The sequence below is a fragment of the Puma concolor genome, chromosome A1 (assembly GCF_028749965.1).
Source record: "Puma concolor isolate L17-30 chromosome A1, mPumCon1.1.hap2, whole genome shotgun sequence".
NCBI classification, from domain to species: Eukaryota; Metazoa; Chordata; class Mammalia; order Carnivora; family Felidae; genus Puma; species Puma concolor.
In genome coordinates, this window is record NC_141667.1 from 33,469,737 (window position 1) to 33,489,013 (window position 19,277).

At 39.3% G+C, this 19,277-nt stretch overlaps 1 long non-coding RNA gene across 1 annotated transcript; it reads left to right on the forward strand.

Moving 5' to 3' along the window:
- Window positions 1-125: 125 nt before the first annotated feature.
- LOC147584087 (uncharacterized) lies at window positions 126-18,880 on the forward strand. Its single transcript, XR_015240976.1, has 3 exons — window positions 126-2,143; window positions 2,507-2,597; window positions 16,574-18,880. It is a non-coding gene; the product is annotated as an uncharacterized LOC147584087 (long non-coding RNA).
- The last annotated feature ends 397 nt before the right edge of the window (window positions 18,881-19,277 follow it).

Genomic DNA, 19,277 nt, shown 5'->3' on the forward strand with positions numbered 1-19,277 from the left:
CCAGGTGCCCCAAAAGAAGTTTTTAAAAAATATCTTGGCCCAGAGCTGGAAGACACTACATAAAATAAGTACTCTTTTACAATTTTCTTTTGAGGGAGGGAGGGAGGGAGGGAGAGAGGGAGAGAGAGAGAGGCACGGAGAGAGGGAGACACAGAATCTCAAGCAGGCTCCAGGCTCTGAGCTGTCAGCACAGAGCCCGACACAGAGTTCAAACTCACAAACCGTGAGACCATGACCTGAGCTGAAGTTAGAGGCTTAACTGACTGAGCCAGCCAGGCATCCCTCTTTTCCAATTTTCTACTAGCAGATATTTATGTAGCAAAATCTACATTTGGATTTCTGCCGCTAAAAGAATGATACACTCAGAGTTTTAAGAATGGAACATGAGGCAATAAAGTATAATCTTAGCTTCATAATCTAATACAATAAATAAGATAAAAATAATTTGAGTGTAAGTTATATTGTGTGGTTTCTATTGAGGAAAAATTTAAACTAACACGAAGAAAACCGTGGTGCCCTGTGAAATCCATACCATGAGGCTAACTTTATAGTGCAATGTCTTTTTGCTTACTCTCTATTTAATAATAAAATATTAAATAGTTTAGTAATAATGACTGATATTTATCAAGTCTTTTCTATGTGCTGAGTGCTACCTAAGTGGTTAGCATGGGAGATGTCAGTTAGTCCTCTCCATGACTCTAGAAAGACAGCGTAAAGGCAATATTCCTTCCTATTTAATAAAATAGAGAGTAAGGACAGCTGAGTGACTTCCAAAGATCACACAGCCGGCAAATGGTTAAATCAGGAATTGAGTGTAAGTAATTCTGAATTCATATACAGTGCTCTTTGTATTATGCCCAAATGGGTCAAACGGGGAACAAATCGGTGCCAATGCCTGCACTGAAATTCCTGGTGACATGTATGAAGTGCTAAGCACACTGCCTCGCACAGAATAATTACTCACAAAATGTTGATGATAATTCTTGTCGTCATTATTATTTGAGAGGAAATAAGGGTAGGTGTTTCCCCGAATGACACTGACAAGCATCCTTCCCCCACCACCCTTCCACTGAAAACTCTCAATTGTATTGTAATGTTCTCACACTAATATGCGGCATAAGACCCATGAAGACAGGAGTTTTGTCTGTTCTGTTTACTGCTACACCCCGAGACATAGGTCACAGCTCAGACTAAATGCTCAGCAAACATTTAGTAACTAGATTGAGAAACCAGAAGTTTTTCTTGTTCTTCTTTTCTTCTTTTGACTGTGACATCATTGGCCTACTACTGGTCTGCCATTCTGTATAATTTGTATGCTTTAGAAAAATGTTTCTCAAGTCTTGGTGGTTATGAAAACTTCTTGTTAAACATTTAGATACCAGAAAAAAGTAGATCCCCAGAAAGCTTCATTATATATTTTTATATCTTAATGAATGCACCCCCAAAATTTGGTACACGTATGCCATGTATGTATCAAAAGGATATAAAAAATACATACTGAAGTTTTGGGGGATAGAAAGCCTCCTGGGCAGGCTTCCCAGGTGGCCCAAGAATGGCATGAGAACAGAGAGAAAGGCCAGCTTGGGGTTTTATTGTGATTTGGGGGTGGGACTGAAGTAAGGTCTCTTCCAGGAAGCTGCACACACTGCTGTTGCTGGAATCTCCTTGGCCAGAGGTTAGCATCATGTCCTTGCCTAACCGCAAGGGAGATTATAAAATGTAGTTTTTATGCCACATCATCAGGTGCCCAGTTGCCACATTAAACTTCCATTACTACATAAAAAGGGGAGAATGAACATAAGGGGACCAAAAACAGTCTCAAATCCAGTTATTCAATGACATTAGTTGGAATAACATTAATTGTTTCAAGTCTTCTGTGTATAGTTTACCTCTCTTATAATTTCTAGTTAGTGTTCCAAAGGTTGCTATTTTTGTAGCTTACTTATGGGTTTTAATATATTCCAAAGCATACCAGGTAGGCTGGGGAGGTGAAGCTTAATGGAAAAGAAAAGGAAACTAACGTTTATTTCTGGCAACATGCCAGGCACCTGATTAGAGACTTTCACATATTTTTTCTCATTTGGAAGGGGCAAGAGATAAGAAGAAAGAGTTCTTTCATCCATGGCCAATCATTGGCAAAATGGTGAGGAAGCCAGTTTCTCTGTCAAAACTCATGCTTTCCCTTTCCATAGGTCTTTTCTAAAATGTGTTCTCTGTTTATTATTTTACAACACAATATCCAGCATAGAACATAACTGAAAATATTCTGTTGTGCAACATGGTATGTAGGATATAAGTACAAATGGAACCATAATTTGTCCAAATAAATACTTAGACATAATTTGGGGTCTTACAAAATAGTACTTTGATTAGATGGTTTCTAAATCTGATTGGTCTGGATCCCAAATAACAATCATTCTTTCCCTGGCCAAACTCAAATAACCAATATGTGGGAGCATCAGGGCCAATGGTTGGGTGTGATCACATTTGGTTCCTTTTCCTAAAGCTTTCCATGCCATCATCATACAAATATGAGCTGCCTTGGGTAAAAGACACCAGAATTTTCTCAAAGGAGAGTGGTTCATGTGGTAAGTGTGGTGAGTATTCTACACGAATCCCTTGTTTGCTATTTCTAGTTAGACTGCAGCTAGATGACTTTCTTCAGTTTATTATACAGGACAAGCACAAGGGCTCTGTGATATTGTGATTTATAAGACGAAATATGTATTTAGTCTTCTTCCCTTTTCTGGCACAGAGGTCCTTAAACTTTTGGAATTTCCTGCAATGAAAGCCTTATAGGTATGTCTTGTTATGTTAATGCGGTGATTTTCCGACCCCACCTAAGGGTGGGGGCTGGTTGCTAGGGGAACCAACCCTGTGATTTGGAACTTTCAGTCCCACCCTTTGACCTCTCGGGAGGAGAGAGGGACTGGGGGTTGAATCAATGGCCAATAATTTAATCAATCATGATTATGTAATGAAGCCTTCATAAAAACCCGGAAGGACTGAGTTTGGAGACTTCCCGGGTTGGTGAACTGGTGGAGGTGCTGGGGGAGTGGTGCATCTGGAGACGTCTTTTCCTCATGCCCTGTCCTATGTATCTCTTCCATCTGGATATTCCTGAGTCATATATACTTTTATGATGAATTGGTGATCTGGTAAGATGTTTCTCTGAGTTCTGTGAGCCTCTCTCACAAATTAACTGAACCTGAGTAAGGGGTGATAGGAACCTTTAATTTATAACCAGTCAGTCATAAGTATAGGAAACAACCTGGGCTTGAGGTTGGTATCCCAAGTCAGAGGGGGTCATTGGAACCTCCATTTTATAGTGAGTTTGTTGGAACATAAGTAACAGCCGGGACTTACAACTGGAGGCTGAAGTGGGGTGGGTGTGGGGGCAGTCTTATGGGACCAAGCCCTGAACCTGTGGAATCTGGTGCTATCTCCTAGTGGATAATGTCAGAATTGAGTTGAATTCTCAGACACCCTACTTGTGTCCTAGAATTGCTCGGTGTTGTATGGGAAGATTTTCCCAGACCCATTTTCTTTCTTTCTTTCTTTTTTCTTTCTTTCTTCTTTCTTTCTCTCTCTTTCTTTCTTTCTTTCTTTCTTTCTTTCTTTCTTTCTTTCTTTCTTTCTTTCTTTCTTTCTTTCTTTCATATGAAAAATTTTCGTATGAAATTTATCGTCAAATTGGTTTCCATACAACACCCAGCGCTCATCCCAACAGGTGCCTTCCTCAATGCCCATCACCTACTTTCCCCTCCCTTCCACCCCCCCATCAACCCTCAGTTTATTCTCAGTTTTTAAGAGTCTCTTATGATATGGCTCCTTCCCTCTCTGTAACTTTTTTTCCCCCTTCCCCTCCCCCATGGTCTTCTGTTAAGTTTCTCAGGACCCACATAAGAATGAAAACATATGGTATCTATATTTTCTCTGTATGACTTATTTCACTTAACACTTTCCAGTTCCATCCACGTTGCTACAAAAGGCCATATTTCATTCTTTCTCATTGCCAAGTAGTATTCCATTGTATATATAAACCACAACTTCTTTATCCATTCATCGGTTGGTGGACATTTAGGCTCTTTCCATATTTTGGCTATTGTTGAAAGTGCTGCTATAAACATTGGGGTACAAGTGCCCTGTGCATCAGCACTCCTGTATCCCTTGGGTAAATTCCTAGCAGTGCTATTGCTGGGTCATAGGGTAGATCTATTTTTAATTTTTTGAGGAACCTCCACACTGGTTTCCAGAGTAGCTGCATCAGTTTGCATTCCCTCCAACAGTGCAAGAGGGTTTCTCCACATCCATTTCTCTACATCCTTTCCAGCATCTATAGTCTCCTGATTTGTTTGTTTTAGCCACTCTGACTGGCGTGAGGTGATATCTCAGTGTGGTTTTGATTTGTATTTCCCTGATGAGGAGTGACTTGAGTATCTTTTCATGTTGAGCATCTTTTCATGTGCCTGTTGGCCATCTGGATGTCTTCTTTGGAAAAGTGTCTATTCATGTCTTCTGCCCATTTCTTCACTGGATTCTTTGTTTTTCGGGTGTGGAGTTTGGTGAGTTCTTTATAGATTTTGGATACTAGCCCTTTGTCCGATATGTCCTTTGCAAATATCTTTTCCCATTCCGTTGGTTGCCTTTTAGTTTTGTTGATTGTTTCCTTTGTAGTGCAGAAGGTTTTTATCTTCATGAGATCCCAATAGTTCATTTTTGCTTTTAATTCCCTTGCCTTTGGAGATGTGTCCAGTGAGAAATTGCTGCAATGGAGGTCAGAGAGGTTTTTTTCCTGCTTTCTCCTCTAGGATTTTGATGGTTTCCTGTCTCATATTCAGGTCCTTCATCTATTTTGATTTTATTTTTGTGTATGGTGTAAGAAAGTGGTCTAGTTTCATTCTCCTGCATGTTGCTGTCCAGTTCTCCCAGCACCATTTGTTAAAGAGACTGTCTTTTTTTCATTGGATATTCTTTTCTGCTTTGTCAAAGATTAGTTGGCCATACTTTTGTGGGCCCAATTCTGGGTCTCTATTCTATTCCATTGGTCTATGTGTCTGTTTTTGTGCCAATACCATGCTGTCTTGATGATTTCAGCTTTGTAGTAGAGGCTAAAGTTTTCCCAGCCCCATTTTCAAATTGAGTCTCAGAACACTAAAAGGGGCTCCATCTAGCCTTTGAGAATTTTGGATCATGTACCTGGAAAAAGGATTTCCCACTGCATGTTTGGAAATCTTCCTCTAGCATTTGAGGGGCCCAGTATACATGATGTCAGCTCCTTTGTGCCCACATTGCAACATCAACCATTGGCTTGCAGTATTGCAGGAGTAGGAAACTGCCTTGTCTTTTCAATTGTGCTTACTTGGCAGATTCTCCAACATCAGCTGCCACATGGGTTCTGGGAAAATCTGCCGGGTAGGTGAAAAAGATTGAAGTAACTACAGCTGCTCTACCAGGGATCAACTTGCCAGGAAAACACTTCCGGTGTTGTGTGTGCTTGCCTATTCTTCCTAAGAACACCTGCTCATAGTTACCCTAGAAGGCCAAGAGAAGGGCTTGAGCAAGGAAAGATCTGTTGACACTTATCATCGTGCCCTTCCAGAAGGAGAACACCTCTTGCGCTTTGGGAAGGTGGACTATACAATCCACTCTGCCTTTGTACAAGGAGTCAGCAGCCACTTGGTGGCTCACATGTTGCATCCGCCACAGCAACTTCTCCTGCTTGATTGGACCCTGCAGTTGTGGAGGTGACACTGGTGATGGTGTCGTCAAGAAGTCCTTGGTGAAGTAGATGACCTGAGTAGCCATGGCAGCAGAATGGGCTGGAGGAGGAGGTGAGGCCAGAGTGGGTGCTTTGAGAGCCAGGAGTGTGGGCTTTGCTGGCTCGGCCCTGCTACCGCTGGGACTGAAAGGCTAGTATGTTGCTTAATTTCTTTCTTCTGTCTTTTCCTTGTCTTTCTTTTTTCTTTCCCCTTTCAAGTAGGACTTTCAAGTGGTCCACCCTGGAGAAGGATTATATTAAGCAAAGAATAAATTGGTAAACCTATAATTTCAGGTCTCATGACAGATAAATATTTGGGTAAAAGGTATCTGGAAAATGTGTCCTGAATAAGTGCGTGAAAATTGGCACAGGGGATTTTTTGTTGTTGTTGAAAGAGAAGTGAAAAAAAGCGAGGGCAGAAGACAAAGGTTGGGGCATAGGAAAAGTCTTTGCACTAGTGTTGCTGCTAACTCAGGAGAAACACTGCTTTACTGCACTTGATCTATCTAAAGAGTCAGGCTCAATAGCTCCTTTCATTACCTCAGAGCATAATTCATCAGTGGCATTCTTTCCAGATATTTTTGAAGGCTGCTCTCAGATGGAATATAAAATACTTTAGAAACCAATTTTAGTTATGGGAAGCATCATATTTTTTATATTCTTGCTGAAGGGACTTGGGGTGAACAGTAGGTCAGTTTTATCTCTCGCCCTCTCTCTCTTTTTAAACCAAAAGGGTACATCACTCAGCAGAGCACTCAGTGGTTATGAGAATGAAAAATATCTCCCCCAGCATAAGGTGTGGGGAACATATTGGATTAGAAAGTATAATAAGTTTTGTTTCTTGAAATAGGCCTAATCAATATACTTTTTGTACTTTATCAGAAGTACAAATCAATATCAATCAAGTACAATCAAGTATCAATAATTGATCAAACACTAACAGGCAAAACTTTTCCTGAGAGGGTTAGAAACTCTGGCTGGAGTTGCAGACCTGGGATCTGGGGTTGTATGTATGACTGTCACTCTGCAAAATACTCTGAGCACCTACTATGAACCCAAATGAAGAGTGTCACTGGGTCTTGGAAATGCACTTGTTTGGGGGAAACATTACATATCTTGCCTGGAACAAGGGTCACGCAATCACTCCATCATGCAATACTTAATTGTAAAGGGAATGGGGATACAGTCTCACTGAGTGCAGGGTTATTTCCAAGCAGAGTTTTAAGAATAATGAAGGCTGGATCCTTAGGTTCTTACTGCACGTGGACAGGATGGGATCTGGTCAATAAGTGGAAGAATTGGGCTTAGTTAGGAGCACACAGAGTTCACCTGTGGTAACAAAGGGTCAGGCAGAGTATTGGGGCACAGATCCTGGTGGGCAGATGCACAATGGGAGCATATGGAAGTCCTCTTATAATGCATTCCATTTTATTATTGAAATAAATGGCATTATTGAAATAAGAAAGTGAAATATTGATGAAATTAATGAAATAAGAAAGTTGTTGGTTGAGAGGCACCTGTATGGCTTAGTTGGTTGGGTGTCCGACTTCAGGTCGGGGCATGATCTCATGGTTCGTGGGTTTGAGCCCCACGTCAGGCTTTGTGACGTGGGAGCCTGCTTCGGATTCTCTGTCTCCCTCTCTCTCTGCCCCTCCCCTACTTGCACTCTCTCTCAAAAATAAATAAACATTAAAAAAATTTTTTAAAAGGAAGCCATTGGTTAAGAATGAGTGTGAGACAATAGATATTGGAGGTACGCTATGAGGGCAAAAGTATGAACTAGCTATCCACAAGTTTTTCCATGTAAGAAGTCTTGGATTCTTTTCAGTCTAAGTTACACTCACCAACGTTCCCCTTTACACCCGCTACCTATCCCTACTATCCCAGTTATTAATATTAAATTGAAGCCAGTGAAGAAAGATTGAATGACAAACTTAACTAGATGAATGAGAGAGGAATGTCATAGGGGACTGACATGCAAGGCAAAGAATAGTTAAGCCTGGGATCGATTCTTCCAAGCCCTTATGGGGCCGAGAAGGACCTTTGATCCTGCCACAAAATATCACCCATTTTCATGTTTACTCCAGTGTCTCAGAAGACACTAGTTTAGTTCCAGGGGTGAGAATTGGGGCAGAGGCTCCTTTCCTGGCTAGACTGCCTGACTGAGGATTGTAATTCCTGATTTTGACAGTTACTACAGCTTCTTCTTCCATCCTTAACAGAACAGAACAGAACTAACAACAGAACAGAACAGAACCAAACCAAACCAAACAACTTACTACAAAGCTACAGTACTCAAAACAGTATGGTACTGGCATAAAGATAGAAACATAGAACAATGAAATAGAACTGAGTCCAGAAATAAATTCATACATCTATAGTCAATTTATTTTATTTTATTTTATTTAAAATTTTTTTTAATGTTTATTTGTTTTTGAGACAGACAGAGAGCATGAACGGGGGAGGATCAGAGAGAGGGAGACACAGAATCTGAAACAGGCTCCAGGCTCTGAGCTGTCAGCACAGAGCCTCACACGGGGCTCGAACTCACAGACTGCGAGATTATGACCTGAGCCGAAGTTGGCTCCTTAACCAACTGAGCCACCCAGGCGCCCCGTACAGTCAATTGATTTTAAACAAAGACAGACCATTCAATGGGTAAATAAAACTTTCTCTTTCACAAATGGTACTGGGACAACTAGATATGCATGTGCAAAAGAATGAAGTTGGACCCCTACCTCACCGTATTCAAGGTTAACTCAAAATGAATGAAGTCTTAAAAAGAGCTTTGAAACTCTTTGAAAAATGTATAGGGCTAAATCTTCATGACCTTGATTTTGTCAAGGGATTCTTAGGAATGACACCAAAGCAAGGGAGACAAAGAAAAAGTTAGGTAAATTGGATTTTATCAAAATTAAAAACTTTTGTCCATGAAAGGACACTATTGAGAAAGTGAAAAGACAACCTACAGAATGGGAGAAAATAAATGTGAATTATATGACTAATAAGGCTTTAGTATCTAAGATATATGAAGAACTCTATACCTAATAACAAAAAGACAAGAAATTCAATTAAGAAAATAGGTAAAAGACATTTCTCCAAAGAAGAAATACAAATAACCAAAGGCACATGAAACGATGATCAACATTATTATATATTAGATAAGTGAAAATGAAAGCCACAATGAGAAGCCACTTTGAGCCCTCTCAGATAGCTATAATTAAAAGATAGACAGAAGTGCTGATGAGGATGTAGAGAAATCAGAACTCTCATACATGGTTGATTGGAATATAAATGGTGTAACTGATTTTGAAAACAGTTTGGTAGTTCATCAAAATGTTAAGCAAAGAGTTACCATATGATGCAGTAATTCTAGTCTTAGGTATAGGCATACCTTGTTTTATTGCATATCACATTATTGTGCTTCACAGATATTGTGTTTCTGGTTTTTTTTTTTAAGTTTATTTATTTATTTTTAGAGAGTGCAAGCAGGGGAGGGGCAGAGAGAGAGGGAAACACAGAACCTGAAGCCTAATGAAGGGCTCAAACCCACAAACTGTGAGATCATGACATGAGCTGGAAGTCAGATGCTCAACCAACTGAGCCACCCAGGCGCCCCAGCAATAAAAGTATTTTAAAATTAAGGTATGCATATTGTGTTTTTAGACTTAATGCTGTTGCACACTTAAAAGACTATAGTATAGTATAAATATAACTTTTATATGCACTGGGAAACCAAAAACTTTGATTCACTTTATTGTGACATTTACTTTATTGCCATGGCCTGGAACTGAACCCACAATATTTCTGAACTGTGCCTGTATATTTTCAAAACAACTGAAACGGTATATGCACAGAATATTTTTGATATATACCCACAGAATACTGTTATATTCGGTATATCCATAGAATGCTATTCAGCCATACAAAGCAATGAAATACTGATATATGCTACAACATGGATGAACCTTGAAAACATTATGCTAAGTGAAGAAGTCAGACAAAAAAGGGCACATATTGTGTAATTCCATTTGTATGAAATATCCAGAAGAGGCAAATTTATAGAGCCAGAGAGTAGATTAGTGGTTGCTGGGAGCTTGTGGTTGTGGGCAATGGGGAGTGGCAGCTAATGGATACAGGATTTCTTTCGGGAATGATAAAAACATTCTGGAATTAGATAGTGGCAATCCCTTCACACACACATATATTTTAAACCACTAAGTTATGTGCTTTAAATGGGTGAGTTTTATGGTGTGTGAATTATATCCCAATAAACAAATACACCAGACAAGCAATAAGGGAGCAAACGATATGGAGGGCATGACTATACACTGACAGTATGAATGAATGCAGAGGGTATAAATCAGAAGAATATTCTACAGAACTTGTTGAATGATTGGGTGTGGGAGGCAGTGAGAAGGAGGAAAAATCGAGCGATTCAGAGGTGCCTTATCACCTTGTGTTTCATTGATTTATTTATGTATTTGCCCATCCCATTAGAATACATGTTCTTCAACCTACCTTGGCTAAATACATTGGGTCCATTCTATGGGGAAGGGGAAGTAAGTGGCAGTTTCAGACACACTTCAGATAAAACAACAAAGGTTTCATTTTCATGGGTCTGCTTTATGCAATTCAAGAGTGTTGCTCATTTTCCCCTGTGAAGAGAGAAGTTTGTCCTGTGTTTGGACAATTTTGAGGTTTCCCCATTTTAGTCTTGATGAGAGAAGCACTAACCTCTGTTGACTCCACATTAAGTGTTGGATGTTCTGTCAAGTTCTTCCCAACTTTTCCCCAAAGAGGTGCTGTCTGCTGTCTTCACTTCACCTTGCTTTGGGCCACATGTTTTGGAAGACTTTTTTTTTTTTTTTTAACAATAAAAGCATTTGTTAACATAACTGATTTCACTTTTTGCTCAATTGTAATAATGCAACTGTCAACTGGACCTTCTCACTGGTATGAACTGCACTGTCACTCACAATGCTAGTTGATATCATTTGAATCTAGAGAAAAGGACCTTGATAGTTTGATAAATCTGTACATTCTCATTTTAGTTCATGTAAATTTTGGTCAGTAAAATAGCCCTTGGTCTCCTGGTGACTATCTTCACAGACCCCTAAGAATCTAATGTCACATAGTTGGTGATTTCCCTGGTAATTAATTATTAATCAGGTACCTTCTGATTAATTGCAAGTTGACTGATTGTTCTCAGGAAGTCAGTCAAATTGTGTATCATTGGAGGAATATCTTCAGATAAACTGTTTTGCTAAAATTTTTCTTTGGCTCATATTTGTTTGTGTATTTATTTTACTTTACTTTATTTTATTTTATTTTATTTTATTTTATTTTATTTTATTTATTTTTTAATGTTTATTTTTGAGACAGAGAGAGAGCATGAGGGGGGGAGGGGCAGAGAGAGAGGGGACAGAGGATCCAACTCCGGCTCTGTGCTGACAGCAGCAAGCCTGATGTGGGGCTCAGACTCACACACCACGAGGTCTTGACCTGAGCTGAAGTTGGATAGTCAACCGACTGAGCCACCCAGGTGTCCCTATTTATGCATATATTTTATTTATTTAAAAAAATTTTTTTTTAATCTTTATTTATTTTTGAGAGAGAGACAGAGTGTGAGCAGGGGAGGAACAGAGAGAGAAGGAGACACAGAATCTGAAGCAGGCTCCAGGCTCTGAGCTGTCAGTACACGGGGCTTGAACCCACGAAAGGCGAGATCATGACCTGAGCCGAAGTTGGACGCTTAACCAACTGAGCCACCCAGGCGCCCAATGCATATATTTTAAAACTTATTTATTGTTCATGGGTGAGGAGGGTGTGGAGATCTATATGTACTCAAGATGATTTCGTGTGCATTTTATGTATTTTGAATTTCATCAGCCCCACCAAGAAGGTCTCATTTATCCTTTTTTTTCTTTTCTTTTCTTTTTTTTTAAAGAAAATTGAGGGTTAAGGGATGTCTGACTGGCTCAATTAGTAGAGCATTTGACTCTTGATCTAGGGGTTGTGAGTTTGAGCCCCATAATGGGTGTAGAGATTGCTTAAAAATAAAATCTTAAAAAAAAAAAAGAAAATTGAGGGTTAAGAGGATATCACTTACAGTGAGTGGTAAAAGCCTAAATTTGACACAGACTTGTCTGATGTCCTTTCTGACAAGCCATGTTCTCCCAAGAAGCAGGCCCACACTAGCAGAAGCTGAAGAAGGAGCAAAGAGAGAGCGAAACTACCTTCTTTATGAGTATGGGTACCTTATTACATCTTCATGCGTATTTAAGTATACATGGTCAGTGTACTTTATTTATCTGCTCACTATGAAATGAAATAGGATACATTTTTAAACATGATCACATAGAAATTGTGGAAATATATCAACAGTGCACTGAAGTGGAGATCTATCAATCACCAGATCTACCTGGCATCCAGACCATTCCTTCGGCCCTGGTATTCATGAAGCATTTCATTAAAATTCTTGTTTCTGTTATTGCAATGTACATCCTTACTATATACCCCAGCTCTTTCAGACAAATGAATAAACAAACAAGCCAGCGAAGGGCAGAGAATCTTTAGGATGCTATTCTATAGTTAGAATAATAAAATAATGGAAGCTAATGAAATACAATTAAGTAATCTACAATTTGTTTTTTGAATAGGTAATGCATTCATTAATGTATTAAAAATATAAACTAGTGTAAGGTAAAAGGCCTTAGTCTCATCTCTTTTTCTATCTTATTTCCATCTTTCCACCTAGTTCCCTCTTCATACATTTGCCCCGTGAGATAATTTTATTAGTTTCTTTCTTGTTCTTCCAGAGTTTCTTCATGCAAGTATAAACCAATGTAAATATATATTCCTTTCAACCCCAAAGTAACTACTGCTCTGTACTTTTCTTTTTTCTGCCTAACAGTGTATTTTATATTTGCATGTCAGTGTGTAGAGAACCACTTCAGTTTTTTATAGCTGCATAATGTTCAATGTAATGTGTGCACTGTAATTTGGTTGACCAATCCACTATGGATGAGTGTTTGGGTTGTTTCTTTTCTTTTCTTTTTATTTATTTCTTTTTATTTTTATTTATTTATTTATTTATTTATTTATTTATTTATTTATTTATTTTTTCAACGTTTATTTATTTTTGGGATAGAGAGAGACAGAGCATGAACGGGGGAGGGGCAGAGAGAGAGGGAGACACAGAATCGGAAACAGGCTCCAGGCTCTGAGCCATCAGCCCAGAGCCTGACGTGGGGCTCGAACTCACGGACCGCGAGATCGTGACCTGGCTGAAGTCGGACGCTTAACCGACTGCGCCACCCAGGCGCCCCTATTTTTTATTTTTTAATTTACATCCAAGTTAGTTAGCATATAGTGCAATAATGATTTCAGGAGTAGAATCTAGTGATTCATCCCCTATGTATAACATCCAGTGCTCATCCCAACAAGTGTCTTCCTTAATGCTCTTTACCTATTTAGCCCATCCCCCCACCCACAACCCCTCCAGCAACCCTCAGTTTGTTCTCTGTTTTTAGGAGTCTCTTATGTTTTGTCCCCCTCCCTGGTTTTATATTATTTTTGCTTCCCTTTCCCTATGTTCAACTGTTTTGTATCTTAAATTTCACATATGAGTGAAGTCATGTGACATTCGTCTTCCTCTAATTTCGCTTAGCATAATATTTTCTAGTTCCATCCATGTTGTTGTAAACGGCAAGATTTCACTCTTTTTGATTGCCGAGTAATATTTCATTGTGTTATATACCACATGTTCTTTATCCATTAATCTGTTGATGGACATTTGGGCTCTTTCCATACTTTGGCTATTGTCGATAGTGCTGCTATAAACATTGGGGTGCATGTGTCCCTTTGAAACAGCACACCTGTATCCTTTGGATAAATACCTAGTAGGGCAATTGTTGGGTCATAGGGTAGCTCTATTTTTAATCTTTTGAGGAACCTCCATACTGTTTTCCAGAGTGACTGCACCAGTTTGCATTCCCACCAGCAGTGGAAAAGAGTTCCCCTTTCTCCACATCCTTGCCAACATCTGTTGTTGACTGAGCTGTTAATTTTTGCCATTCTGACTGGTGTGAGGTAGTATCTCATTGTGGTTTTGATTTGTATTTCCCTGATGATGAGTGATGTTGAACATTTTTTCATGTGTTTGTTAGCCATCTGGATGCCTTCTTTGGAAAACTGTCTATTCATGTCTTTTGCCCATTTCTTCACTGGATTACTTGTTTTTTGGTTTTTTTCTTTTCTTTTTTAAAGTGCGCTCTATGCCCAACATAGGGCTTGAACTCACACCCCCAAGATTAAGAGTCACATGTTCTGCTGACTGAGCCAGCCAGGCACCCCTGGGTTGTTTCTAATCTTTTGCATACTAGCTCACATTTATTGGACTAAACTTAGTATATTCCAAGCAAGTGCTAATTGCTTTACTTAGATTTATTTCATATAACAATCCTATCAGTTAGATAATATTATTTCCACTTTTTAGGTGAGGAAACAAGAGGAACAAAGAGGCTGAGTAACTTGCCCAAGATTTGAACCAGACTCTCTGCCTTTAGGGCAGATATTTGTACACAAATTAGTGCCTTTTTGCTTTCAGGGGAATTCCTACTTTTAAGAAGTTTCTAGTTATGTGTTTGTGACTGTGCTTTACTGTTTTCTAAAACTTTATCACAAACATTTGAAGAGTTGTATAATTCAGAATTTTATTTCTTTTTTAAAAAATTGTATTTTGAAAAAAAATTTTATTTATTTTGAGAGAGAGTGTGCACTCACACGTGCATGAGTGGGGGAGGGGCAGAGAGAGAGGGAGAGAGAATCACAAGCAGACTGCTCACTGTCAGCATGGATCCCAACTTGGGGCTCTATTTCACAAACCGTGAGATCACGACCTGAACCGAAACCAAGAGTGGGATGCTTAACTAACTGAGCCACCCAGGCGCCCCAGGATTTCATTTCCACACACTCATTCTTTATTTTTCCTTGGCCTTTGGAACATGCAATGATAAATCTGACATCAAAATATATCTGTGTAAAGGCAGCTTAAGGAGGTAAAGCTTAAAATTATGGCACAGACTGACATTTTGGGAAAGCAATTACTTTTTATTTTATGGTTATAATATGCTGGATTCTTGATCTGGAAAAACAACAACACAACAAACAACTCTCTGTGTAGACACTCCGAGTTTACTGTGCAGATCAGATAAATGACCTTGTCCTTTGCTAGTCACCCTTCCCCTGCGGGTCTTAATTCAGTTATGGAACCATGAGAATCTTAGCATTTTGTGTCTTCCTTCTCAGAGCTGCTTGACTTAATTCAAATTTAAACCAAATGAAATGTATCTTCGAATTGCAGGCTACTGCCACAATGTGCATTGCAGATAACTGAAAAACCCAGCTGACAGCTAGAAACCCGAACAAATCCAGGCCTTCTCCTAAATTTAGCAAGTGCCTGCCACTATTGAAAACCATAACTACAAAGTGTCTTATCGCTTCCTGATTGTACTTTGATCCTTGCTATCCTTGCCATCTGCGGCCACCAGGGCAAAGGCTTGTCCAGTGTTGTAAAGGGCAAGGACAATGGTCTAAAAGAAAGTATGATGACCTGGAAATACTTCTTAATCTATTTAAACCTTAAACATCATTCTTATGAGGGATTGGATGCCAATCTAGTGATCTCGCTTTAAATTACTGCAGGCAGACAGTCTCTCCTTTGCTGTCTTGCCCACTGCTTCCTTGCAGTGTATTCAATAAACTTCTCTTTTAAAAAATAAGAAAATAAATAAATTAATGCACAAATCACAGTATTTAATGCAGTGCTATCAGTATTGATGGGCAGCATCCTATCAGGTATAATGATAAAGCATTTAACAATCATTGTTTTGCTGAAAAATTCCTTTAGATAAGGTATTGCCTAGCAGCCATTTTTCATTCTCAAACTATTCACACAGTGACACTTTAATGGAAAAAGAGATACTACCTGGAGTACTTATTAGCTTAACAAGCACTTGACTTGGAGACTAAGATTCAATGTTTTTCACTCCTGAGTGGTTTAACTCCAGGGCCTGATGCTCTTCTCTTACTCAAGGGACTGGAGCATGCCTGCCACTAGGGGATGCTGTTGCTTTTTGCTCTAACTTCTGGCAGTTTCAATTCTGACCTTCTCAGACTCAACAGAAGAGAGAAAAGGAGGCTTCATCCTTCCTCAGCAAGTTTATTCCTCTTATGCTGCTAGAGTCAGTGGAACAATTCAGAATGAAATTGGCTTGTTAAAATGTTTTCATATATCTCCCCAAGGTGGACCATAACAGCTTCTTGGTATCATCAGTGATCTGTTTCATTAGAGTCTGGGATGTTAAAGTTTTTGAGGTGTTACCAAGAGAAGTGAAGACTAATGGGGAATAGGGAGTGTGTCATAAGGAGATAGGGAGAGGGCTGAACCCCTGTGGACCCTTCCCTAGTCAGCAGAAATCTGCTTTCCTCTTCCACTGATTCAGTATTGGCTTAGACGTTTGCTGAAGTGCATCTGCTATACCAGTTTTTGAGGTTGTCAGAAATACAAGCTCTGGGGTCACATGAATTTGGAAAATTCTGGTTTGAAAAAACTTTTAAGAAATTTTACTTCGTGTACAATTTTTAGAACATTTAATGCATTATAATGCATTGTGGCACGTGTTTTGTGAATCTAAGGCTGAGTACTGGCTAGGAGTAGACATCATAATGGTGGTTCTCAATGGAGGAGGGATGATTCTGTTTCCAGGGGGCATTTGACAATATCTGGAGACATTTTTGACTGTCTAGGGAAGAGTGTTACTGGCATCAAGTGGGTAGATACCAAAGACGCTGCTGAATATCCTCCAGTGCACAGGACAAGCCTCGCCTACCCCCTCTACCAACAAAGAATGATCATGCTCCAAAGGTCAGTAATTCAAAGGTTAAGAAACTCTTCTCTATAATACATACAGCTTCTTACAATTAATTAAACATAAAATTAATTATTTTTTCTTGAGATATCTTGTAGCACCAGAGTGGAAAATATGTGGGGAAACTCTGCCCTCAGTTTATCCACAATGTTTTAATTATGTTTCAGTTGCCAAGTGGTGAGGTTTTCCCTCAATACTATTTCTCTTTGAATTCCGTATGGCACTTGTCACTGTTGACTGACCTCTCTGTATGTTTCTCCTGAATTGGCTGGACACTGCATTGTTTTGGTTTTCCTCCCCCTTCTGTAACCTCTCTCTCTTCTTTCTGGCTCTTTCCCTTCCTTCTGCTCCCTGAGTAGTGGCATATCATATTGTTTTATATTTCATTGTGATCAGTCTCCCATGATTTCACTTATGTGTCCTCATGCCAGTAGCTCTACCTATATCCTTGTCCCAGGTATTTCCTATATTTCTTTCCAAAAAGATCTACATTTCTGGTTATGTGTTGGTTATTTTCTCCAAAGTAAAATGTCCCCTCTCCAAAATCACTTCTTCCTCTTCAACTTCCTATTTCTGTCCTTTATTAATTTGTTTACATTCTTCTAATTTTCTCAATCAGACATGAAATCACGTTTAATCACAGCCTTGTGGTTCTTTGTCTATCCCTTCTTAGAGGAGGCCTTGATTCACTCGTCTGACTACTGAAATGAATTCCAAGTTACATGTCCTTCTTCCCCTCCTTACCTATGTGGTCTGCATATTACCACTGTTTTGATCATCTGAAGACATCACTTTGATTCTTTCTTTAAAACTTCCATTGAGTGAGTTTCCATTGTCCTTTGAATAAATTACACACAACGCATGCCAGCAGTCAAATTTGCCACAGTACGGCTCCTACCTACAGTTAAAGCCTTTGTTCCAATGACTTCTCCATTGACATTCCACCTGTTGAAGAAACATTGTTTATGTGAGAGTAAAGATGTGGTGGAGATGGGAGAGTGAAAAGCACTTGGGGAAAGGAAGTTTTTGTTAACTTTTTAAATGATCTCTGGCATACAATGTCTGCGAGCTGGACAATTCAATTTCTACGTTATTGTAGACACACTGTATACGTGTGACTCATCCTCTAGACTAAGGATACTTTATAAATGGGCTCATATGATCTTTATGGCATGTAAGGAATGAAAATAATAAAGGATATTGCTCAAAGCTTCTGTCAAAATCTATAGCCTGTTATATTATGCATCCTCAGTAAATATTTGTTGAATTTAGAATAAAAAATTAATGAATGCATTCATGCATGAATGACAAGCTACTGTGGCAGGTGCTGTTGGTATCCTGCTTATATCCCCTTAGCACTCATTGCTACAGGACAAAGGCAAATGTCTGCAAATACCGCTAATACCAGCAACCATATACTTGAAGGCTTTTTCCCTCCTAGCTACAGGTGTGTGCTCAGCTACCCCCCAGAGCAAACTGAAGTGTCAGAGAGTTGATGAGTCTAGGAACTACCCTCAATCAATGATAGGATGTTGGTAGATACATTCCTTTAGTCAGAATAATTCTGAGAAGCGTTCTGCAACATCTCTCATATTTCCACATTGAGACTGAGTTCCAATTCCCACAGTGGTATCTTGCATGATAAAGTACCATTTACTGACCACCTCTCCTTCCTTGTCTCGCTTTCCCATCTCCCAGCAATGCTTTGTAGGATCACTTCTCAAAACGGAAAACAAAACAAAAATGAACAAAACCTCACAAAAAACCCAACCAAAACCCAAGCCAAAAGACCAAACCAAAGTGCGCGTGTGTGCGCGTGCACGCGCGCGCACACACACACACACACACACACACACACACACAAAACCAAAACCAAAACCCTATTTTCAATTGATTTCCTCTCTCAGAATCTGCTTTCAGGAGGAACACAAACACAAACTAAGCCCCCAAATGTGGAATTGCGCATTGAGTACGTAAGAAGAGTCCATAACATCTGGAAGTCATACAATTGGAGTTGAATAAAACAAACAAACAAACAAACAAACAAACTTTCAGGAATTAGAGGTCATTTTCTCTGTGGCAAAATTTCTTCCACACAAATTACTAATGGTTTTAACAAAAGATGTGTAAACTATCTTTGGAAACCCACTGTCAATTTATGAAGGAAAGGTGAGGGTTGTTCTCTGTTTTCAAGCTCTTTGGATAAAGAAAGAAATAAATCATTAAAACTGGGAAATATTCACTAATGGAATATTTAGTTATAAAATCACTCAACTCAGAAAATCCTTTCCCACTCAACACTTATGTCTTTCCCACTCATAATACCCTAGTAGCAAGTGTCAGAATATTTGGCCAAACTGTGTGAATAAAACCTAGCTCAGCTTTAATAGTGTGAGAAATAAGCCCACTGCTCCAATCGAAGGAGGGATGTGGGGACTCGGGGCACAGTAAAGCAAAGCTTTAATCAATGTTCTTACAAGAGCGGGTGTCTGATGGACAGACACACTCAGGGCAGTTACAGCAGACAATTTATCTCCTACTATGCAGGTCCCTCCCCTGATTCCTCATTGGCTGAGTACTAC